This window comes from Lissotriton vulgaris, chromosome 7 (assembly GCF_964263255.1).
Source record: "Lissotriton vulgaris chromosome 7, aLisVul1.2, whole genome shotgun sequence".
Classification (NCBI taxonomy): domain Eukaryota; kingdom Metazoa; phylum Chordata; class Amphibia; order Caudata; family Salamandridae; genus Lissotriton; species Lissotriton vulgaris.
This window is the reverse complement of record NC_141695.1, coordinates 1,286,007,934-1,286,034,528: the sequence shown is the minus strand read 5'-3', so window position 1 is coordinate 1,286,034,528 and position 26,595 is coordinate 1,286,007,934.

Here is a 26,595-nt window from a genome sequence, read left to right as displayed (position 1 = left end):
TCAGTTTCTGCAGGAGGAGCTCACCACAGCGTCCCTTCCGCAGGATGTGTTCAGCTACTACATGGTGCTCTGATAACATGCACAGGGCTTCGAGCTGTGACAGGCGGTGTTTAGCCAGCACGTGCGGTGCTGCGGTAAAGCAGTGTGCACCTTGTGAATCGTGTGTGTGGGGGGGTGGCCGGGGGGAGTAATATCGCAATATTCTTCACAGGAAGCGCAGGGAGTGTCTCAGATCCTAGCCGTGTCGGAGCCGTTGTGACAAAACGGCACATTGAAAAGCGCCCTGGGCAAGGCGGCGGATATGGGCACGGCAGGGTATATCTAGAAAGTGCACAGCATGTCTCGAGCCTGCAGGAAATTAGCAAACTGGGTGGGCCTGGCTGGTTTCTTTTGCAAGCCCTCGAATTATTGTTACTATCCATAGAAAAGTTGTCAAAAGTGTAATAATGTGCCGCCCACCGCATGCCCTCTATTTTCGGCCCACAACTCCTCGCCTGTCAAAACTTCTTGAGATCTGGCCCGTTTGGTAGTTTTCTTCATTTTCTGATGCAGCGCCAGCCCTCTGCAGCGCACTGACTAGAGAACTAGAACAATCTCGGCTAGTTCCTTGATAAAATATTTCTGCTTTGCCTGGACTCTGATTTAACGCCCAGATACCGCTGTGTTTCGCGCTTAAATAAATCACTCTGTGGCTGTGTCGCCGGCAGCAGGCACGCCCTCCATGTGCAGCGTGCACGCTGCGTCTGCTGTATATTTTTAGCATGATCACTCCGAATACATGTCTCGTAAGGGGTTTGAGAGTATCCGTAATCCGATTGCGCAGTCAAAGTCAAACCAGCCAGACCGCCCAGTGGCTGTGCTGTGGAAGATGTCGGTGTACAAAGACCCTGCTCTGAGCAGCGATAAAAAGTGCTGTTAGCCGGTGGATGTAATTGTATCCTCCGGTGGCTCACGTGCTGGTGCCCATGTGGTGTGGGTTTATGTGAGGAGTCCACAGTCCGCAGCAGACTGCCTTCTCTGGAGCCAATCAGCCCAGGCTGTAAATATTCGACATTCCTGCGCGTCAGCCAGACCGGGAGACAATTCCTGGCCCCAGGGCATGCCCGTTAAAGCCACAGTCATACCCTGAGCGCTAGCAAGCTGAGGAGAAAAAAAAGCGAAACGAAAGACATAAAAATATAAACTGCGTCACATGGGTCAAAACATTTTTGTTTTCAGTGCCAGACGGGAATGGAATAGCCAATCAACATCCAGCATCTTAGATCTAACAGAAAACGCGGTGTTGTGTTTTTCATTTGGAACTTGATACATTCTCGGTACGAACAAAACAAGGGCACATGAAAGAGGAGCATCCACAGAAAACAAACATTGGCAATGCCAACGGGCGTCCCTTAAAAGAGAAGCATTAGCGTTATCAATGGTTTTATTTAACCTTGTTGCACAGAAGCTCAGCGGGTGTGCATTAGGGCTGAAAGTTAAGAAAATGAAAACAGTCAACTCTTGCTGTGTCATAACGCTTTAAAAAAAAATAGGGGAAATAAGAAGACATCCCGAGCCTAGGAGGGCGGACAAGCAACAGATCCCACTGTCTGGCGTGTCTCTGGTGGATGTTGCCCGCCGAAGCATCGGTGACAAGACGAAGCCCTGGATTGTGCACATGCCGCAGCGTCTCCCACGGAGCAGAGGTAAGGGGGCTCCGCGGATCCGGGGCTGGGCGCACCCCTCGCTGTTGCCTCTTAGTCCGCATGACCTGTGTGATATATGTCCCTTTGTGTTTGCAATACACACCTGTATCTGTGTGAGGGTGGAATGATGAGCTCTCCTCGCATGGAAGGGTTCTTAGCGCTGCAATCTACGTGTATGCACAGAGCGCTGCAAAGACACATTGGAGTGTGGTGTTTGGCTGTGAGGACATGCATGGGCAAATCAAGGCGAAGGGAAGACAGGGCGAGAGAGAGGCACAACGCGGAGCGAGACCACAAAGGGAGGAAGAGAGAGATAATGGTATCTATCCGAAAACAAGACGGAGGGCATTGCTGTGGGGAGGGGGGGAGGAGAAGTGCGACACGGCCGCAGCAGGGGGCGGAGCGGGAGAGAAATGTAATTGACACGGCCGGCCGGTCGTGAAACTGAAAGCATGGCCGGCCGGCCGTGAAAGCCTTTGATGCGGCAGGGGGAAATGCGAGAAGGCGGGAAGGGGGCGGAGCGGGTAAACAAAGACGGACATGCACGCGCCCGTGACTTTTAAGGTCAATGCGCATGCGCATAAGCTTAATGCGCATGCGCATTGACCTTAAAAGTCACGGGCACTGCAAGGAATCGCCACGATTCCTTGCAGTGTGGATAAAGAGTGGATAACTCGCAATACTCTCGCCTTGCTCGATGCGCATGCGCATCGACAGGCGAGACCTAAAAAGGAATCAAGGTGTACGACTGAAGCAAGCTGTGAAGAACCTGTCTAAACCAACAAGAATGCAGAATAACAAAGTACTGGTCTTCCTGTAATAGTGATGTGATAAGATAGAAACTAAAATGCTGGTTTATTTCAGTGGATTTTAAAGAAAAGGACTAATTTATCTATAAGACAGGGGACGCACTTCCAAACAACATTGTAATTCCACAGCTCTGAAATATTCGTAGAGACACTGAAATGCTCTATAAATGCCTGCGTTCCTGTTTTACCCTAGTCTTCACTAACCTGACTCGCTGGCAGGTAGCTGATGTGTGGCTGGTTCTCACACAAGTTAATTATTTGAAAGAGTAAGTTTCCATTTTATTTTTTATAGTGCTCAGTTACAGTTTATGAGTAATAGACGCCTCAAAGTCAGCTTAACCATATATATCTGTGTACAGTGCTGCATTTATTGTAATGTGTCTCTAATGATCCACCCATTCTTGTACTCTTTGGCCTTTACTTGTTCTAAATATGTGCAAGATTGTTTGTAGAGATGATGAGTGGTTAATTTTAGGAATAAATACATAGTATCACAAACTATTTATGTAAATAATCTAGTTCTTTGCAATAGTGCTGGCATTTTTTGTATTTAGTGAAACATGCACTGATTGGTCATGTTTGCTTTGTGAGTCAGCAGCTGCGATCAGACACATATCTCGACTTTCATAGCCATCCACTGTGCAGTGTTTAGCTGTACGTTTCTCAAGGTTTGGATAAAATGTGCACTATAGTTCTAAAACAACTATGCCTCATGAAACCTGCCCACCCAGATGATATATATGCCTGCATATTTATTTTCTGTGAAGTCATAAAGTGCTTCAAAGCCTCATCAGTAGAGTAATTGCCAAATACAATGCAATATAATGTAAATCATCCAGTGCATATCACGTAGCCTTTTCAAAAATCAAAAATTTGCATTTTTTAACATGCGCATGAGTTTCACCTCAGTAAATCAGAATGATTATGATACTGCATTGAGTGCCATTTATTAAAAGTGAAAGTTTTTAAACATAAACCTACTAGAAACATTCGGCCTCCCCCTTACAACAATGCCCTTAGTGAACTAGGAGCCATGTGCACTCAATATGTGGTTTATATTATTCTTGCTTTTTCAACAAATTCTTCAACAAAATGTGTTTTAAAAAGCACCCTTTGCCACTTTTTCTTTCAAACGTTTCTCAGGGGGAGAATTCCCCCCACCCCTGCCCTTTTGTAAGTTGGGTTCACTTGCCAAGTCAAAGTTAAACTCGCCCCGAACTGTTACGCTCACCACTTTAAAAAGTCACCAGCCACCACCGAACAATAATAACTTGTTTTTTACATATCGCGGTTTTTCATCCCTCTGTAAGCAACAGAGTGTGTTTCTGTTTCCCGGTTTAAAGCGATGAATTCACCTACTTTTGGAAGGATTGAATGTTGAGCAGTTGGCACTGATATATGTGAAATTCCTACACAGAACCGCCTGAAAATTCTAATTGTTTAGAACTGGGCTTTATATGCTTTCAGAATTTCTTTAGACGTGACTTTTTTTGCTGAGTGGGTAAAAGGATCTGATTTCCTCAAAGAAGAACCTGCTTCATGCTAACGAGCCAAGCAATAGGTACTTTGCATGTAACTACTTATATAAAATAAAATAAAAATTAATAAAATAAAACTACTGAGTAAAATCCTTTTCTGACTAATAAAGGCACATTCAAAATGGAGAGGTCTTGAGATTTTGACATAATTAGTTACTTTTTTCCAAGACTCATTATCACAATCATAGATCTACTGAGGCCTTCATTATACGGCGAGAAAAAAGCCTTGTTAAAGTGTCGTAAGAGTGGATGTATGATCATGCGGAATATTTTCTTTCCTACTGCTTGCACATTGATCAGCATATTTACCGTGCCTATAGTACAGCAGTCGAAGTTTCTATGGAAACAGGGCATTGAGCAGTGAAAGCCTGGGCCAATATACAACTTTCATTTTTCTTTTTAAGTAAAACATCCACCGCACTTGATCTCTAGCACACACTAGGAGCATTTACATTGGATCATGCACTCAACGCACAACAAGCATTTGCAATGCAACAGCTCGCATTTACCCGAGTGTGAGCTATTGGCATTGTAAATGACAATGCCTTTTATTTATGTTTTGGTTTTTGAAACATAAATAAAACGCTTTGTTATTTACAATGCCAATACCTTAAAATTGCATAAAGGTGAGACCTATTGCACTGCAAATGCTTGTTACAAGGTTGAAGTAGCAGCTGCTGTCAGGGAGCTGGTTTGTTCACTCATCGCCAGCTATGGCACGGACAAAGGGAGGACGGGGTGGGGTGGGTGGAGCAGGCACGGACAACGGGAGGGAGGGCGGGCAGGGGGAAGAAGGCACCAAAGCACGTCATGCCTGCAGTAGGGGAACCTCATTAACGACATTAGTGCAAACAGGCTGAATAACAGTTACGTGTAACACTCGAAGTAAAGGGGCAAGTATCCATGGGAGGTGACACATGAGAGGAATCGGTACTAAGGAGGGACTAACAAACCTATCGACGAATCACAAGCCAGCATTTAGGACATACAATGACACAAGCCAATCGCAAATATGGGCGGAGAGTGGGTGGACTTTCTATTCACCTACTCCACTACAATAAGCCTCGCAGAGCATCACGTGTGCGCAGGCTCTAGGGTCGACCTAAAAAAACACACAACTGATCAATGGAATGTCGATTTATTCGGCTACAGGCCAAATACTTCATAATCTCTCTAGCTTTGTCAGCATGGTTTGTCCAAGGCAAGATAAATAGCAAAGATTATGTACTTTGCTGTTTTGTAGAAGAAATTAAAAAACTCTGAAGGAGGCCTTTATTTAGCCACAGTGTCTGAAGACACAAGCCTCATAAAAGCAAGTACTGACAAAGCAAAAGCATTGACTTTTTCATTGATTGTCCAGCTTGTGTATATGTGTGAATGGTCAACTTGTAATTTTGGTAGTAATTGTACGTTTTATTTACTCGCACAAGGTGCTAAACACTTTGCAGTTAGTAGCACGGTACTCCACACCCAAGGTTAGATGGTGAAAAGGTAGTAGATGAATACAAATCCTTTTTTCGTTTTCTTTGAATTTGTTTTAGTAAGTGTGTTAAGGTTGTGCTCCTGAGATCTCATGCATTTCCCGAATTGCTCTGAAAGAAATAGAATAGTTAAAGTGTATTAGTAGAGGGAAGATGTGAGGTGTTATTAAGAGTTGAGGTACAGGCAGAGGTCAAAGGGGAATATATATATTCGCTAAAAAAACAAAGGTTGCATGGCTGTTATAGTTGGGAAATAACATTAAAAACTGTAGACGTTCACTGAAAAACAAATATTACAGGGCCACTATAGTAAGGAAATAGAATTTAAAAAACCTTAAAAATTCATTAAACAAAACCAAAGGGTACAGGGACGTTATGGGTAGGCTCAGATTTCACTTGTACAAAACCATAGAAATTCATCAGTTATAGTTACCAGAGCTAGCTATAACTTACCCCCTCAATGCACCGCTTATGACCTCACATATTACATCACTCATGACATGGCCAGTGACATCACTGTTGACATCTCAAATGATATCACTGATGATATCATCCACAGAACCACTCACACACCCACTGACACCCCACAGAACCTCTCATACACCCACCCACTCACACACCCACCCAACCACTCGCATTCCCATTCATAGAGCCATACAACCACTCACTTACTCACCCACTCACCCATCCATTAAGACAGTAACACACCCACTCACTCACCCAAACAACCACTCACACAGCCACTCACTCTCTCATACAGCTACTAACAGGAGGTACTCACTCACCAATACAGCCACCCACACAACCACTTACATACAGTGGCGGCTAGTGAAATTAGAAAGTAGTGGGGTGTAGGATTAATTTATTAATTGAAATGTGCAAGTGAGCCTACCATTTCTCACGGGGGATTAGAGGAGAGGGGGTCTCAACGAAAATGTAAGAACATTGGTGTATATAAGTGAACTTTTCAGCACTATTTCTGGGTGGTGCCATAAAAAGAATCCCTGAGAATTGCCAGGCAAATAAAGAACCCTGAAAGCTGTTCTTGCTCACCTGTCAGCCTTACACTTCTGTCAGAGTGCAAATGACATCCACTGAACATGGCCCCTAGTAAAATGGGAAACACAAGGAGATGATGGACGGAGTGCTAAACATTGCAAACACTCATCGCCAGTCACAGATCTGGGTTTAATCCATCATCATTCTTTAGCTCCCTCCACCGCCCCAGTTCCAACATGGCCATATGCAAATCAGTCTGACCCTGTGCCTCATGGTAGTCAGACAAAATATCGAAATTAAAATATCGATATACAATAATATCGATGTTTTAATATCGATGGTATAGTATATCGATGTGACATAATATCGATACAAAACAACAATGGAAGAGGTAGGGAGAATCAAGGACACTCTGTCAGTCCCCGGTTAGATGGAAGTAAACAAGAAAAGAGAGGTCAAATCAGTCTCAGAACTGCCACAAGAAATGGAGCGAGATACGGATCACACACTCACTTTGGGTGGATAGGAAGGCCCTCACACACCGACCTAGTCAGTGTCATGCTTCATCACTGGGCCCCACCAAAGAGGCCGAGTGCCCCTTTGGTGTGCTGCGACGCCAGAAAGACTGCGGAGCTGGTTGTGTGAAGAAGGACGTGTTGTGAGGGTGAAAATAAAATTAAAAGTGTCTAGAGGGTATCAGTAAAAGTTTAATAGGTGATCCCTAGGACACGAATACAGAGTATTATGTGTCTGAATTTATATGCCAAGGTTAAGGATTGGTTAAACTCAGAGGAAATACATTCAATCAGTCAACATGTTTCTGCCATATGGGTGGTATAAATTTACCAAGGCATTCATCAGGACTATACCCCGGCGGTATGGACTCTCTAATCGTCCACCCTGACCTGGGGGCGTGAAAGTGAAAATTATAAAAAAGGTGAAAAAAGTCCTTTTGGAAAAAGGAAGAGCTGGTTGCTCATTCCAAAATGCTCCAAAATCAGGAGTATCTCAGCACCTGCGAAGTGAAGTACACATACAAACACAAACAGACAAACATAATCGATTAATATATGCCATTGCGTTTGGTCGTAGTGCTCCTTAGTTTGTGGCATAAGTAGTGTTCCCAAAGTAGACACTAGTTTTAACACCATCCAAATAACTCTTGGGGATGATATTGGTAACTCTGGGAAGTGAAGTGATAAGGGTGTCATTGAACTCAATTGGTGAAAGGGAGGGTTAAAAACATAATATATGCACTCCTTATGAAGGGATCAATGGACCAAAGGTCTGTGACCCCCTAAGATGGGGTCAAGATAATTTCGATAGACAGAATATCGATATTAAGGTATGTATGTTAGTAATATCGAAATTTTGTTTTTTAGTGTTATGTATTTTATTATGTTGTTTATATGTTTGCTAAATATGTTTAGAAATGTATGTTTGAAAATTAGTAATTTTGTTTACATTTTGCGTTTTAGTATTAGAGCGGGTTGTGGGTTTATAGGGGAATAGGGTGGGAAGTAATTTAATAATAGTTAATTAATTAATATATATTTGTAAATGTATTAATTAATTATTAATTGGTAATTAATTAAGACTAATTAGTTAATTACATTAATTAGATTTAATTTGCTAATATATTTAATTTAGTGATATTGTTAATTAATAATTAATTGGTAAGTATTTATTATTAATTAGTTAATTAAATTAATTAGATTTAATGTGCTAAGATTTTTAATTTATTGTTATTGTTAATTAATAATTAATTGGTAATTATTTAATATTAATTAGTTAATTAAATTAATTAGATTTATTGTGCTAATATATTTAATTTAGTGTTATTGTTAATTAATAATTAATTGGTAATTAATAAATATTAGGTGATTCAATGATGTGATTTATTTATGTGTAGTGGGTTGTGTGTTTATAGGGGAATAGGGTGTTATATAATTACATGTAATTAATTAAAGAGATTGTATTTATTTATTGGTATTTATTGTTAATTAATTGGTAATTAATAAGTGTTAATTAGTTCATTTATACTTACATCAATTTAATAATATTTATTGTTATTAATTGATTAATTGAAACTTTTATTAATTGTGTTTTTTTTTAATGTTTAGTGTGTTGTGTGTTACAGGGGGAGTAGTGTGGGAAGTAATAGAAACCCTACGCAATCCAACGCTTTCCCTACTGTTGCACCCTCTGGAGTGGGAATAGTAATTTTTACCCCTACGCTATCCAACGCTTTCCCTACTGTTGCACCCTCTGGAGTGGGAATAGTAAATTTTACCCCTACGCTATCCAACGCTTTCCCTATTGTTGCACCCTCTGGAGTGGGAATTGTAAATTTTACCCCTACGCTATCCAACGCTTTCCCTACTGTTGCACCCTCTGGAGTGTGGGAATAGTAATTTTAACCCCTACGCTATCCAACGCTTTCTCTACTGTTGCACCCTCTGGAGTGGGAATAGTAATTTTAACCCCTACGCTATCCAACACTTTCCCTACTGTTGCACTCTCTAGAGTGGGAATAGTAATTGTTACCCCTACGCTATCCAACGCTTTCCCTACTGTTGCACCCTCTGGAGTGGGAATAGTAATTTTTACCCCTACGCTATCCAACGCTTTCCCTACTGTTGCACCCTCTGGAGTGCGAAAAGTAATTTGTACCCCTACGCTATCCAACGCTTTCCCTACTGTTGCACCCTCTGGAGTGGGAATAGTAATTTTTACCCCTACGCTATCCAACGCTTTCCCTACTGTTGCACCCTCTGGAGTGGGAATAGTCATTTAAACCTCTACGCTATCCAACGTTTTCCCTACTGTTGCACCCTCTGGAGTGGGAATAGTAATTTAAACCCCTGCGCTATCCAATGCTTTCCCTACTGTTGCACTCTCTGGAGTGGGAATAGTAATTTTTACCCCTACGCTATCCAACGCTTTCCCTACTGTTGCACCCTCTGGAGTGGGAATAGTAAATTTTACCCCTACGCTATCCAACGCTTTCCCTACTGTTGCACCCTCTGGAGTGGGAATAGTAATTTAAACCCCTACGCTATCCAACGTTTTTCCTACTGTTGCACCCTCTGTAGGGGGAATAGTAATTTAAACCCCTACGCTATCCAACACTTTTTCTACTGTTGTAATATGTGGAGTAAGTATATTTATAAATGTATATGTAGAATTTTAAATTTATTTTAAATGTATATGTATTAGTTATACTTTTTCAAATATGGTTTAATGTTTTTATTTAATATTTGTACAATTGTATGTATTTTTAAATTATTTTTAAATTATTATTAATACATTTAAAAAAACAATATTTTTAATTTCGATATTTTTGTACTACGATATTATTTTTTCGATATTTTTGTACTTACCATTATGTAGATATAACTTCGATATTTTTGATTTCGATATTTTTGTGTTGATATTTTTGTATGGAGATATTCTGTCTGTCGATATTATGTCATAGATTTGTGCCTCATGGGAACAGTCCAACCCGAACTGCCAAGCCATTTCTTCCCTGGACCGGAAACAAGCATCCTGGGACCGGTTTCTGGCTAATCAGCCCTCATCAGCCAGGCTAGCTTGAATCCAGTGGCAAAGTGAGCAAGGGACCTACATCTGGGCATACCCTGCCAACTTAGGGCGAACAAAGCAAACACAAGGAGATGATGGACAAGTGCTGAACATTGCAAACATTCACCCCCAGTTACAGATCTGGGGTAATCCATCATCATTCTTTAGCTCACTCCGCCACCCCAGTTCCAAAATGGCCATATGCAAATTAGTCTGACCCTGTGCCTCATGGGAACAGTCCAGCCCGAACTGCCAAGCCATGTATTCCCTGGACCGGAAACAAGCATCCTGGTACCGGTTTCTGACTAATCAGCCATCATCTGCCAGGCTAGCTTGAATCCAGTGGCAAAGTGAACAAGGGACCCACGTCTGGGCATACCCTGCCAAATTAGCGCAAGCAAAGCAAACACAAGCAGATGGTGGACAGAGTGCTGAACATTGCAAACACTCACCCCCAGTCACAGATCTGGGTTTAATCCATCATCATTCTTTAGCTTACTCCGCCACACCAGTTCCAACATGGAAATATGCAAATGCTGACCCTGTGCCTCATGGGAACAATCCAGCCCGAACTGCCAAGCCATGTCTTCCCTGGACCGAAAACAAGCATCCTGGGACCGGTTTCTGGCTAATCAACCATCATCAGACAGGCTACCTTGAACCCAGTCGCAAAGTGAGCAAGGGACCCACATCTGGGCATACCCTGCCAACTTAGGGCGAACAAAGCAAAGACAAGGAGATGATCAACGGAGTGCTGAAAACTGCAAACACTCACCCCCTGTCACAGATCTGGTTTATTCCATCATCATTCTTTAGCTCACTCCACCACCCCAGTTCCAACATGGCCATATGGAAATCAGGCTGACCTTGTGCCTCATGGGAACAGTCCAGCCCGAACTGCCAAGCCATGTCTTCCTTGGACCGGAAACAAGCATCCTGGGACTGGTTTCTGGCTAATCAGCCCTCATCAGCCAGGCTAGCTTGAATCCAGTGGCAAAGTGAGCAAGGGACCTACATCTGGGCATACCCTGCCAACTTAGGGCGAACAAAGCAAACACAAGGAGATGATGGACAAGTGCTGAACATTGCAAACATTCACCCCCAGTTACAGATCTGGGGTAATCCATCATCATTCTTTAGCTCACTCCGCCACCCCAGTTCCAACATGGCCATATGCAAATTAGGCTGACCCTGTGCCTCATGGGAACAGTCCAGCCCGAACTGCCAAGCCATGTATTCCCTGAACCGGAAACAAGCATCCTGGTACCGGTTTCTGGCTAATCAGCCATCATCTGCCAGGCTAGCTTGAATCCAGTGGCAAAGTGAACAAGGGACCCACGTCTGGGCATACCCTGCCAACTTAGCGTGAGCAAAGCAAACACAAGGAGATGATGGACAGAGTGCTCAACATTGCAAACACTCACCCCCAGTCACAGATCTGGGTTTAATCCATCATCATTCTTTAGCTTACTCCGCCACGCCAGTTCCAACATGGAAATATGCAAATGCTGACCCTGTGCCTCATGGGAACAATCCAACCCGAACTGCCAAGCCATGTCTTCCCTGGACCGAAAACAAGCATCCTGGGACCGGTTTCTGGCTAATCAACCATCATCAGACAGGCTACCTTGAATCCAGTCGCAAAGTGAGCAAGGGACCCACATCTGGGCATATCCTGCCAACTTAGGGCGAACAAAGCAAAGACAAGGAGATGATCAACGGAGTGCTGAAAACTGCAAACACTCACCCCCCAGTCACAGATCTGGTTTATTCCATCATCATTCTTTAGCTCACTCCGCCACCCCAGTTCCAACATGGCCATATGGAAATCAGGCTGACCTTGTGCCTCATGGGAACAGTCCAGCCCGAACTGCCAAGCCATGTCTTCCTTGGACCGGAAACAAGCATCCTGGGACCGGTTTCTGGCTAATCATCCGTCATCAGCCAGGCTAGCTTGAATCCAGTGGCAAAGTGAGCAAGGGACCGACGTCTGGGCATACCCTGCCAACTTAGGTCGAACAAAGCAAACACAAAGGCGAGTAAAATGGCACCACCCTAAAGCTGGTGCTGCATGTACTGCCTGTTTCTCTCCACACTGCACTAATCTGCAAATCTTTACCTCTCCTGAATGCGCCTCCTCACATCTCTTTCACTTTACTAGACACACTTGTGTTAAAGCACTACATTTATGTTTCCCTTCGTCTCATCAATATTTTGACCACTGCTTACCTCCTCCACACACATTTGCACTGACTCACAACTGCAATAGAACACATGAACATTGTTCTACAGAGAGGCCAATGATTGGATCAATGTATATTCTGAGCTCTATTTTGGTCACTGACACACACTGTGAGAAACTTGAACCACTTCAGCCTCAACCTCAATTGTGGCCGTTATAAACACCAAACAAATTACAGAAACACAATATTCTGGAACTATGGCCCACATGCATCAAGCATTTTTGTAGTCGCAAACGGTGCGATTCCTTAAAATCGGCCGTTTGCGAATGCAAAAGTGCTTTTTGGGATGCATGAAGCAATTTTAGAATTCGTAACATGTTTGCGAGTTCTAAAATTGCGGGTGCTTTTAAGAAGTCGCAGATGTGCGATTTCTTAAAAGCAATGCATCATTAAATTTAAAACTGTAAAATCGCAATTAGGGTGCCAAATTTACCGAGTGGTTGAACCACTCGGTAAATTTGGAAAAAGTGTTTAAAATGCTTAAAATGTTTTTTTTTCAACATTCATGTTTCACACACACATGTCCTTAGGACATGTGTGTGTGAAACATGATGCGAAAAATACATTTCAGGGGTGCATGGGGGGGTCCTTTGGACCCCCCCCTGCACCCATGAAATTTTCAAAGTGCCACTCGCAATTCCCATTGACTCCTATGGGCCTTTTGGCCCATAGGAATCAATGGGAATTGCGAAAATTAACTTAAGAATTCGGTATTCATTTGGGATTCGGTAAAAATTGCGATTTTTACCGAATCACAAATGAATACCGAAAATAATGATGCATAGCATTTTGCACTTCTTAATTTGCGATTCCTTATTTTTCGCAAATTAGGAAGTGCAAAATGTCACAATGATGCATGTGGGCCTATATAACACTCTTAGGCGATGCAAGATTAAGTAAAAATCTGAAATATAAATCAAAACAAATTTGTTAACATACCTTCATTATTTTAGCATTCACTATTCATCAATGTTCTTACCAGTAAAGTTACGGCAAGCTGTCTCTCATGGAAACGGTGTTACAGCTCACACCAGAGGTGCTGCAAGGATTAATGAAGGGGAAAGGACGGGTGAAAGTGTAGGGTGCTCGTGGCTAAGTTTGGCACAATTTAACTTACATGCATTGGGAACCTGCCCATTTTTAAGACCCAAACAGACTCTGCCGTGTTTTTATTTTTTGCACAGACCAAACAATCTGCAGTCCTGTGCGCACAGCATGGTTGTCACACATTGAACACTCAAACTCTGTTAAACTGCAGCCACCGCAAATCTGTTTAGTAGCCAGCACTGACATGAAAGTGGACCCAGTTTCACTTGGCCAACTCATCCAGCAGGCGCCTCTCTCCTTCCTCCTGGAATTAGGAACCCCGCTGCTCGGCCTCACTCACTGTGCTTAGTGCTAATATCGGCAACACTCCCCATCCCTCCCACAGCAATAATTTGGATAAATATTCAGACAATTCTTTTTAAGTAAACAAGGGAACCCATTCAGTTAACTAAGGACCGTGGGTGTCAATGGTTTATAAAGGAACAAAGGTCCCTAGTATATCTAGGATCAAAAATTGGGATAAAACATAGGCCACAATGGGAACTATATTTGTCCACTGTCCAGCCGGACAGGGTATTTTATTTTTCATCAATTGAAAACACATAAAGGAGTGTAGGTAAGGCACAATCCTGTACCATACTGGGGACACACAGTGAAGGGAATTTTTCAGGCAAGGGAGAGCATTATTGGCCACTTGTAATTCAGTGTTGGTTTTAAGTAATGCCAAAAAAGTGCTAGACACAACATGAATCGAACATAATAGTCGGGTTGTGAAAACACTTATAAACAAGTCGACGTTTCGATCCCTTATGCTCTAATATGTGGGATCATCATCAGGACTGACAATTTGAACATTTGCCTGCCTGGTATAGTCATTTTACAACCGCCTGTTAGGGAGGAAAAGGGGAGGAAGAAGAGAGAACAGCAGATAGCTGAATTATACTCTGAAAATCATTGGCGCAGCATTTCATTCGGATCCGACTTAGCATGAGCTCTATGTTGTGTAAGTTGTGTTATAAACAGAATTTAAACAAGAAGTGCCGCGTTGTGTCTTGACATCAAGTTGAATACATTCAGGTTCCATGCAAAAATTATCAAAGGATAATAACAGTTGACATTCACAGGGAGCCGTTAATTTTAACGCTTCTTTTTTTTTTTTAAAGAGAAGAAAGAAACTTGGTTTGAAACATGTCACCTCTTGCAGTGAATACATTCGTGCTCATTCATTCAGTGCTTTTATGAATAATGGGCAGTTTTGTTATGTTATCTTACCCTAGTCGGCAAGTAAAAGCCCAGGGGTAATCTAGGTTCTTAAGCTGAGACAATCCTTGGTACGGTTGCCTCCTGTTAAGGTGGGGAAAGAACACGGGGTTGGTTGGTCGGATATGGGGCCAGGGGAAGTGCTCTTAATGGAAAGGATCGTGACAGACCGCATAGTTACCTGCAGTGGATCAAGGTAAGCGTGATAGATTTGCGGCGGTCTCTGAGCGATTACTACCTGGCTGTTGGGAGGCAAAGGAAGGGGTATCAGAGGGGGTGATGATATAAACGAGACTTCTAAGGTGGGGTTATGCCGGCATAGCTTACCTTACGGAGTACAATTAACTCAGAGGTGTGCCAGTAGCCCGTGGGAATCTGCAACAATTAACATAGTAGCTTTAAGTTGGCGGTTAGGCTAAATTTTCGGGTCTGGTAGGTTCTATGGGCTGGGGAGGGTAAACGCTTACCTTTGGAGTGCGATGCCTCCGTGGGAAACAATGCCCATTCGTATACTGCAGACTCACAGTTACGACGAGCTGGCTGGCTAAGACGCTAGATATGCGTGTATCCCGATGGTGGCAATGGTAGTAGGACCATCGGTTTTGGCCTCCATCTTGGAGTGGGGACATATTCTGTGTGAATATGTGGATTGCTCAAGGGTAGGCTTCGGCCATCTAGGAGAAGGAAACGATGTATGGGAAGGGATGTACACCATAAATACATCATAGTTTAAATGTTGGATGCCAAGTGCGTGTCAGCCAAGTGCGGCGGCGCAGTGACAGTGAGAGCGCTAATTTATATAAAACAAAGTGCAGGTCGCAATGATTGATCGTGTTGGCGGCGGCGACGCAACAATAGTTAAGGTGCTAAATTAATTTAAAACACATTACTTAAAACCAACACTGAATTACAAGTGGCCAATAATGCTCTCCCTTGCCTGAAAAATGCCCTTCCCTGTGTGTCCCCAGTATGGTACAGGATTGTGCCTTACCTACTCTCCTTTATGTGTTTTCAATTGATGAAAAATAAAATACCCTGTCCGGCTGGACAGTGGACAAATATAGTTCCCATTGTGGCCTATGTTTTATCCCAATTTTTGATCCTAGATATACTAGGGACATTTGTTCCTTTATAAAACAAATAATCAGACAAGACACATTCTTAGTGGAGAAAATTGCTGCAGGTTTATTTGCCTAACAAATATGCCAATATGGTGGGTTATCTTAAGGGCCCTTGCTGTCTGCCCACCTGATGAGCCAAATTACACCGTGGCCCTAGCCAACCGGTGTTTGTTGATTTGGGGTAGGTGATAACCCCTCCCACCGGTGGACCACCAGTCCACCCTCTTACTCATGCCCCCCAGCTAAGGGGGGTGGAGCGTTGCAGGCCCCAGTTGCTCAGGTCCACAACTGCCCATTGAACTAACAGGGCACCATCACTCCTCCAGGGTCCAACGCGAGGACCTCCCTGGGGATATTTGGCTTTAGCACCCTTACTGTGCTCCTGCAGAGGGTACCCTTCTGTACCTCACAGCCTCTGGATCACCCTGTAACTCCGTCACAGCACTGGGTGTGGCCACCATCACCCCAGGGCCCGCCACCACTATAGACCTAGTTACCTACACCCTGCTGATTCCAAGGCCTTTCTCAGATCAAGCAAGAACAGGTCCTTTCCCACTCTGGACAGGTGTGTTGACCAGCAACCGGAAGCCCCTATCAGTTTTGCCGCTCGACAGGCCTGTGAACGTGGGTCCCCGGTCTGACTTCTTGCCTCCTAACCCTTACTTGGACATGCCTGAGCTATAACCCCACATACAAAAGGCCTGCCAACCGGCTGACCACCAAAATGCAGTCCCTATGTTAGCTGGCAACTCCCAAGGAGACTTTGCTTAACTGAAGCGACTGGTAAGATGCAATCCTTTTTGATCAAGGGACATGGAGTAAACGTATGAGTAATGTCCTTGTACCCTCTCAACTATCACTGCAAACTGTGCTCTGGTAGTTGTCCGTATTAGTGCTCCATCTCCTCCATTTCAGGACTATCAAGGCAAAGCGCACCCTCTTGGGAACAACACACTCACGCCCCTGCTGAGAGAAAGTGCCTATTCGTGTGTACCCATAACCTTGCATTTTTTCCTGACGGTATACCAGGGTTATGCTGAAACTTAGCTTGCTTTAATGCTAAGTGCGCGTTGCACAATCACAGATATGTCTTTGCCTATTCTGTTTCTGGCTGCCAAGATGATGACATTGCCAGCCCCAACCCCGGGCGAAATAAAAAGAAGATTTACTGCTACCCATGTGCGCAGCTGCTGTTGCTAATGATGGTCCCATATAGCACCGGTAAACTAGATGCTGTACTATAGCATTAGTGGGCCAATGCATTGCTTTATTTAAGTTCGTGGCTAACCTAGTCACAGATGGCAAAACGAGAGGCTGTAAATTTGAAGTCAACTGAGATTATTGTTAGATAGACCCAACAGGGAGTGATCCTGTGAAATGAGGTAGGGACCACCACGATGCCCCGCATGTGATTCAGCCTGGGTTTACTTTGCCAAGACCCTCCTAAGCCCTTTGAGATCACCATAAACCCCTGCAGTGGCCAGGCAGCAGGCACCTAGCGGTACCTGTCAGTCCTATTTCTCACCAACTCCTTGCCACCTGGCGGCACTCCCTGCTGCAGGAGTCTTGTTGCAACCCCTGCTTGACCCTTCATCATTGACACCGCTGAAGATGTGTAGTTACCTCTCAATGGGGTCGGTGGAACGTATAACATGTGTCCTTAATGTACCATATATGCGGTGTTGTGCTGGAGTAGAGGAATCAGAACGTAATAGTAACTGTGCATAGGGCATGTGCTAGTATTCAAAACGGTGATATATTGATTATGCACGACATGCGCTAGTATTCAACTGTGACATCTGGCTTATGCACGGTGCCACACCAATTGGCCCATCACCTCAACTTTACAAACCCAGGAAGCAAACCTGTGCTGGTTACCCCCAGGTCCCTGCCGTGCACACCCTAACCTACGGAGCTCTTACTAACAGAGCATTATCCAAACAGAACTGACATATCTGTATCCCACTTCCGGATGACGATTTTTGCATGTATGCCTGCTATACTGCTCAGTGTTCCAGATCTTGCACTCCTATATCTAACCAGTTATCTACTTTCTCTGACTGCAAATGGTAGGATACTGTAATTAGCAAACCCAATGTAAACCTAAAATGCAAGCAGAAGTTGTCAAGAGACTTTCATCCTTTGTCCTTGACGCGCAGTAAATGTGGCAATCGACATTACAGAGCTGACAAGCCTCTATTTAACTTGAACTCGAAGTGAGCCAAATGAGGCAAACCAGGCCCCCTTAAGACTAAAAGGATGGCTGGGGCCAAAGGCAATTGTCAACCATGATCTTGACTTACTGAGTGCCTGTTGGAGTGGTCCTCTTCCAAAAAGCCAGAGAGTGCCACCTTGTGGCAGACTGTCAGAGGCGGCGGTGGTGACAATAGTGATGGTGCCTCGCACCAGAAACAACATTATTAAACCACCCAGTCAGATTTAGCACGGGAGAACTTGCTGCTGAAAATATGAGTGGTGAGCCCTTGCCGCTCTTATGGAAGTCCAGCCTTGACTTACTCACCTTGTGTGTTTAAGCAAGGTAAAATTGACAATAGCGTACCCCGTGACTACCTGGATGGGTAGAAAATGTAAGGGCCCCTCCCCTTGCTGTGTGCAAAACCAATTGTGTGTCACAAATACTGATCTGCAGATAACTTCAAGAAAATCCCCCATGCACCCTACAATCAGTACCAGACAAGTCTTCTACCATTGTACCAATGTGGTTACTCCTCCTGTCACCTATGAGCTGTGGCCAGCCAGAACAATTGGCTTTGTCGCTGTTAGGAGTTGCATACGGTAATTAAGCAACAGCTGTGGCTGTCGTGTAAGAATAACAAAAGCCGCGAATGTATGACGTTACAATGCAAACTTTTACAATGCATACCTTTACAATGCATTTTTACAACGCAACATCCATTACAACGCATTCCATTACAACGCATGCCATTACAACAAATTTTTAAAAACTACCTTTACAACGCATTCCATTACAACGTATACCACCTTTACAACGCAAACCATTCCAGCGCATACCATTACATTGCATGTATGGTAAGTATTGGATAGTGTAGGGGTAAAAAATACTATTCTAACTCCAGGGGGTGCAACAGTAGGGTAAGTGTTGGATAGTGTAGGGGTAAAAATTACTATTCCTACTCCAGGGGGTGCAACAGTAGGGTAAGTGTTGGATAGTGTAGGGGTAAAAATTACTATTCTAACTCCAGGGGGTGCAACAGTAAGGTAAGTGTTGGATAGTGTAAGGGTACTATGCGTTGTGATGGTAGTGTTGTAATGGTATGCGTTGTAATGACTGCGTTGTAACGACATGCGTTGTAGTGGTATGCGTTGTAGTGTCATGCATTGTAATGGTTGCGTTGTAATGGATGTTGCGTTGTAAAAGTTTTGTTGTAATGGTAGTGTGTTGTAAAAGTTGCGTTGTAAAGGTTGTTTCTCCAAGCCGCCATTCTGAACTGATCAGACTGAGCCAAGGAAGTAGTACCTTCATGATATTTGCAAATCCACTACACTTATCTGTGCTTCTACTCTCCCCAACAAGAGGTCTAAACCGGGTTGTCTCCTTGCCCACCCCCTGCAACAGACAGTGCCCCTCCAAACTCAGAGGATATTTGATCAAAATGGACTTGGCCTGCAACATACACTGCACCAGCTGGATTCATAAATGTGCAGCCAATAATGTAAGCATAAATAGTGAAAGGCCAGCCAGCATCACCACACTGGCAAAAGGATCAACTGGCAGGGTGGTTGACGCATAAACGAGACCATCAAAGATGCTGACTAGTGCCTGGACCTATCGTTTAACATCAAAGGTTTCCCCTTAAGACAATTTGAGGAAATCCAATCAAACTAGAGCGGCTTAATTTAGGCTTTCTTGAACCTATTCACTTAATATGTCCGGGCTCCGATAAAAATGCTTACTACCTGTAAATTCGCAAATAAAAGCCTCCTTGTTGTGTGTTAGATTTGGGGGTCCCTAGTTGGCACAGGTAGGTACTTGTGACAAATAGGGACCCTCGCCTCTAGTCCGGACAAGGGGATTACACTCCTTAAATAACCCCTGCTCAACCCCTTGGTAGCTTGGCACGAGCAGACAGGCTTTACTTCAGAGGCGTTGTAAGTTATGCATTTGTGACCACATACAGTAACCCAGTGACAACACTACAAATGGATACCACACAGGTTTTATATAAAAAATAAGTATACTTTATATAGAGTTACCACAAGACCATAAACGACAAAAATACAGAATACTATTACTTTAAGATGGCAGATTAAGCTTAGTTCAGTTCAGTTCTTAGATGCGACACTTTGCGTCAATGTACCTTAGGCTGCGTTGCACTTCCACTACAAGCAATGTCGCAGCGATGGGAATGCGCCAAAGTTCAGGTGCAAAGAAATAAAGACGTGAAGATCTTCCAGATGCGGCACGCTTCTCGGGATGCGGGAAGTTCTCGGTTCGATGTGTGGGCTACAGCAGCGACATCCACGATGCGTCAGAAGCAGCTCCAGCGGCGACACTCTTCTCCCGCGATGCGTGAAGCTTACGCATGATGCGACAACTACAGCAGCAACATCCAAGATGCGACTGCAGCAGCTCCAACGGCGGCACGCTTCTCGTGGATGCAAGTTGCTCTTCTTCGATGCAGTGCAGTGCGATAGGTCCAGCGCCGACACCCTCCTTCGGAGTTGCGACAGCAGGCACAGCGACGGCGACACGCTAAGACCTCGTCGCAAGATTCTTCTCCTGATGCGGTGCAGTGCGACAACTACAGCGACGACACCCTCCTTCGGAGTTGCGACGGTAGAAGCAGCGACAGAGACACGCTTCTTCTTCGTTGCAACACGCTTCTCTCCGATGCGGTGCAGTGCGACAGTTCCAGCGGCGACACCCTCCTTCAGAGTTGCCACGGCAGGCACAGCAACGGTGACACACTTCTTCTCGTTGAGTTGCGCTTCCAGCTCCTTGCGACACGCAGTTCCTCAGAAGGCCCAAAAACAGCAACAGACACTTCCAAAGAACTTTGGGGATCTGGGGGGTGAAGTCTGTTGTCCCCGAGACTTCAGCAGGAGGCAAGCTCTTTTCCAAGCCCTTGGAGATCCTTCACAAGTTGAAAGCAAAGTACACAAAGTTCCTTTCTCCTTCCTTTGGCAGTAAGGCAACCACTGCAGGCCAATCCCCCAAGCAGCACTTCAGCTTGGATATAGCCTCTCCTCAGTATCTTCAGGTTCCTATCCTCAGTAAAGGTTGCTTCTTGTAGTCCAACTGTGATCTATTTTCATGGGATCAGGGCCCCAATATTTATACCTCAAAATCCTTTGTTCTCTGAGGGGAGAGGGGCCTGTACCAAGTCCAAACCAGTTCTGAAGAACTCTGTTTACCAGACTTCTTTCCTTTCACAGTGCAGGGCAGAAACATCAGACGCCCCACAGGAGGTGGAGCCAGCATTGTGGAAGGCATGTACAGTCCTGGAGCACTTTGTTTACAGGACTCCTTCTCTTCTTTCAGTGTGCAGGGCAGAGACACCAGCCGCTCCCCAGGAGGTGGAGCCAGCATTGTAGAAGGCAGGCACAGCCCTATTCAAGGTTCAGATGCAACTCCTCCCTCCCATCTAGATGCAGATCTCTCTATTCACAACTGGGTGACTCAGCCTGTCTCTTGGAATCCCCTAGCTCTGTCACTCACAAAACCAGACAAAGGAATACACAACCTAGCAGAGGCAGGTTTGAATGGTTAGACAAGCAAATACCTACTTTCTAAAAGTGGTATTTGCAAACACAGAATATTAAAACCAACTTCACTAAAATATGTATTTTATTATTCTGAGTTCAGGCATACTAAACTCGAATTTCTACCATGTTCTCTGAGTCTGTTAGGATTATAAAATGTAACAATTCTAACAGCCCATTCTGGCCTATGGCGAACAGGTAGCCTTTCAAAAGTGAAAAACGAAAATGGCTGTAATTCACTATTAGGACATGCCACACACACAAGGGCTTGTCCTACCTTATACTTTCAATGCACCCTGCACTTGGGCATACCATAGGGGTGACTGATATGAAGAAAAGGGAAGGTTTAGGGACTGGGAAGAGGGTGCACTTGCCCAGTCAGCATGACAGCACCAGACTGTACACAGGCTCTGCAATGGCAGACCTTAGACACATTTTACAAGGCTGCTTCTGTGGGTGGCACAACCAGTGCTGCAGGCCCACCAGCAGCATTTGGATTTACACACCCTAGGCACACTCAGTGCACTAGACTAGGGTCTGAAAGTAAACCAAATAGCCAAACATGGACCACTGATTAATACATCAATTTACAGTAGGGAGCACTTGTACTGTGGCACTGAATAGCAGTGGCACAGTGCCCAAACCATCTAACACCAGCAAAAATACATGAGGCAACAGCAAAAAAATGGAAGGGAGACCCACGCCAATGGTGCCAGGTCTAACATTGTGCTTCTGCCAACTTTGTCTACCTCTCCGTTCGACAAATTGGAAATAACAGAGTGTACTCTCATTAGAAGAAGACTATTTGCCATACTATTTTCAACACACCAGGAAGTCTATCCCTAAATCCAGAGCAGGAAAGAGCACGGCATGCCCAACTGTCATGACCTTGCTCCTGCCGTGTTGACAGTCAATACATAACAGCAGCACCACTGTGGCATAACGCATTAAATAACCCTACACAGGCAACTGTTAATGTCAAAACAATGGAACTGTGAGTCCCTAGAACATGGACTGCACATGCACGCGGCCGCGACGCATGCCAACGATTCACATGATGTAACCAATCTAGCACTGTAAATGCCCCCATGCGTCCTTTCCTTGACACGTTTCACCAGTCGCCAATGAAATAGTGATGGACTTGAGACTGACTCAAAGGACATATCAAACCACTTTGATCTATCTTGCTGAAAAGCAAAGAGCAATACCCCTGATCGGTTTCAGTGAATAAAAACAATATGCATTTATGTTCAGTCAAAGCGAGAAACACTGCTCCCAGGTGTCCCTCACACTTTATGGCACTCTGGCAGTACAAACTCGTATAGCGCACCCATATTCCCACAAACTAATATACTGTTTTGCCCCACCCAGGGCATCCTGTCTGGTTCCAGCAAAGGCGGACACACCGCCACGCAAACTGAAGGCAGTGTAAAAAACAATCTCTGACCAGGAGCTGTTCACGGCGACACCTACCTAAAATGCACAATGTTGCACAAAATTAGAATCAGCTTTCGCCAACGCTACATTACACATGAGACACGCGCTACCAGGATCGGCAATCCAAACACAAGCATGTCTCACATGTCAGTGTTGGTTTTCTTCCCTTGCTCTGTGAAACCGACAAAGGCGAGGCAATCCTGGAGCCCCAATCCTCGTGCCAATGCCGCCCGACTACTTCATTATGGTCACAGGTAAAAAGAAACAAGGTGCAGTGCGACCGGCTCGCTGCAGTTGTGAATTGGTTTAATGCAAGCTACCACAAGACGTGGCAGGAAAAAAATCTAATTACCACCAATATGAATAATAAGGGCTCCATGGCAACTACAAGTAATGCCCCCAGCAAGTGTCCTATTCACTTAAGGTTGTGAGTGGTCCTCTGCCGAATTCCCAAATGTGTGCACATGTGAGAGAGGCTGAGATGCATGTGTCCTGCCTTGGGCTACTCAAACCCCTTTACCCACAGTAAATTGTACTAAAATCAACACTGCAGGACCCTGTTAATTAGAAACCCTTTGGTGGATGTCATCAATAACCATGTACGGACCTCCCAATCTACCTGATGTGAGGGTCCTCTAAAAACTTTTCAACCAGACACAGGTATTTCATAGGGTTATATGATCATATTGTGCATAAATCTGCATGGGGGATAGGCAGCAGACGCCCAATATATTATTGTGAATATGTGTAACTGAGCATGTCACAACACAGTTTCATTTAATTTGTCCACCTGTTTAACGAAGGAGGGGCGAGGACTTTGCGCCAACCACCCTCTCCTAATCCGGTGCTAGGCCCAACTTCCCAATCAATGCCCCTAGAGACCTCGTCCCCGATGAAAAGCGGCACCGCCCGTGTAGCTGACTCATATATTCTAAAGCAACCTGGTTCAAGTTCGGGGACTGGGGAAACTAACACTAAGTGAAGGCCTCTAGCAATTAAAAAACAGGCTTGGCGCAGAAAGCAGAATGTATTTGACATAATAATTCTTAATTATGGGTCGTTTATAACACTGCTAGCTGCAGACACACGGCACCCTAGGAGGCCCGACCCTATCAGCCGGCCGATGCCCCTTCCCGGTGACCCACCCTGTGCTGAAGCAAGGCAGGCCCAGCCCGTGTCTGGAGATGGTCACCTCACTACCCCGGATATCGGTGTCTGGCCGCAGCAAAATGAGGATGCGGAAACGGGACTTACTGAGGTACCGCGGGCAAATATGTGTAATGGAGCCACTCACAGAAAGCTGAGCTCTGGGTAAGCGCCGGTGCGGATGGCAGAGAAGCTGGCCTTCCAATGACCTCCAACCCCTGGGTGAGCAATCCACCACTGTGACTCTGCCAGAAGCATCTGGAAAAACCAGTTTATGCATCATTGTCTTTTAGAAGTTGATAATCATGTTCAGAATGTACTATCGCGCAATAACTACACTCCACGCTGTTACTTGAAGCGTAAAAGGCCATTTATTAGGACACGGTTGCAATCATTTAGACTTATTAACAGTACATCAATGCATGAAATATACATTTCCATAATCATTTAGACTTATTAACAGTACCTCAATGCATTAAATATACATTTCCATCCCATACCCACGCATTCTCCTTTCTGCCTTTCCAAAACCATCTCACCTGTTTGACTCTTCACCCATTCACTCGATAACCTCCTTCCTTTCCCCATTCTCACCTTCACTTGCCCTCCAAGCATCCTCTGTTGACTTTGCCTTTATTGCTCATTGCCTCCCATGCCCCACTATCAGTCACCTGTGTACCGTTTTCCCCCCACCCGAGGGGTGGATCTGCCCGTATGTGACTCCCCACCCCTCCAAAGTACCGCCACCCAGGGAACCCCCGGAGGGCGGTTACCTGCCCCACCCTCCCTTGTCCTGCGCACCTTTCGCCTCCTGCCAGCGACCCTACAGCCTCCCAGTGGATGACCATCCACCACCTCCCCCTGCGTCCTGCAGCAAAGCACCACTCTCGTTGCCAACATGAATCGCAAAAGGTGCCCTTTCCAGAAGGGGCCCACGCACCCGTCCTTCCGGTGCCGAAAGGCAGCCCCCCACAGCAGCACCCGGTGAACGACCGTCCACCCAACATCCGTCCCCTGCAAGGCAGGAACGTCCCCAGGACAAAAAACCCCACAATGAATGTTGGTCGCAATGCAGTGATATTCCATCACTCCCACCTGTGTCCGTGTGTCGGGCAAGCAAACCCCGCCTAGGGCCAACCCCAGCCGGAAAACGGCACCCCCCACAACTCAGTGAACAGCCATCCACCACCTGGACCAACCCCCAAATAGACCAGCCACATGTCCGGTCCCAATCCTGTGAACCTAAAACTGTCCTCCCCCCCCCGTGGCGAACGGCCATCCACCACCAGGCCTGCTTCCACCACCCGTACTCATGTTCAGCAGGACAAGCGACCGCTCCGGACCACTCATCGTCCATCCAAGGTGCCCCCATGAGGCGAACGACCATCCACCCCTGGCGCCACCATCCATCACCCCTCCGGCAGCCAATGAACTATTCTGACCGCCTCTGGCCCATAAAAGAACCCCCCCCAAAAGCCGAGGAACATGCAATCATATGTTCCCCCCCATATGTAAGTGCATCCCTTCTGCACAGAAGTAGCCCTAAAAGCTCATGAAGACAAAGAAACAGTCAAGAGCGTGACGCGAACATCAGATGCACAAGTGACGTCAATGAAACAACTGTGTATGGAGGTAAGCATAAAAAACCCCGCCTGTTTCCCTCACGTCATCCTGTATATCTACGCGAGTCGTACATTTCCCCCCCTCGTGGTGAACGACCGTCCACCACGCGTCCTTGGCTCACAAAAACCACCACCGGTCCGGGCCATACCTTAGGCACCCAAGGTGCCCCCTCACCATTTCCGAGGTGAACGACCATCCACCCCATACACCCCCCTCCTCTGCCTCCTTCGGCAAACAATAGCATCCGTAGACCGCTCGCGGTCCAACAAGGAATCCCCAATCAAACCAAATCGATCTTTGTTAATAACCGAAATCCTGCACAGTCATGCACACCTCATCCTCTATCTCCCCATGCGTCGGAAAATTTACTGTGGCTCCCACCACACTCAGTGAACGACCATTCACCAATCCGTGCCTGCATTCCGTACCCAAAATGGTCTCTGGCCACGCTAGGCGCCCCCCCCCCCCCCCCCCCCCGTGGACGACCATCCACTGCCTGTACCATCACCCCCACGTAATGAGCAACAGTCCCCACCATTCTTGGACCATGACAGGCGGCTCCCTTTGACCAAAGGCCCCCACCATCAAGTCACACCGGACCGTCCCCATCACCTCAAGCGTCATGTCTTGGACCTCCAAATCCTCAGCCGACCAAACTGTCTCCCCCAAGCACAAACCCTGCGCCCGACCAGGACGCCACATGTTCCGTTCCTTGGAAACACCTCCCCTGCCAAGCACCTCAGGACATCGCCAGCTTGACCCATCCCAGCAACCATTCCCCTGCATGTGTCCCCAAATCAAGGCAACCGTACATCCCCTGCGCCGTATGGCAAACGTAATGGCACCAACACCTTCCAATGTCCTTCGCCCCAGTCT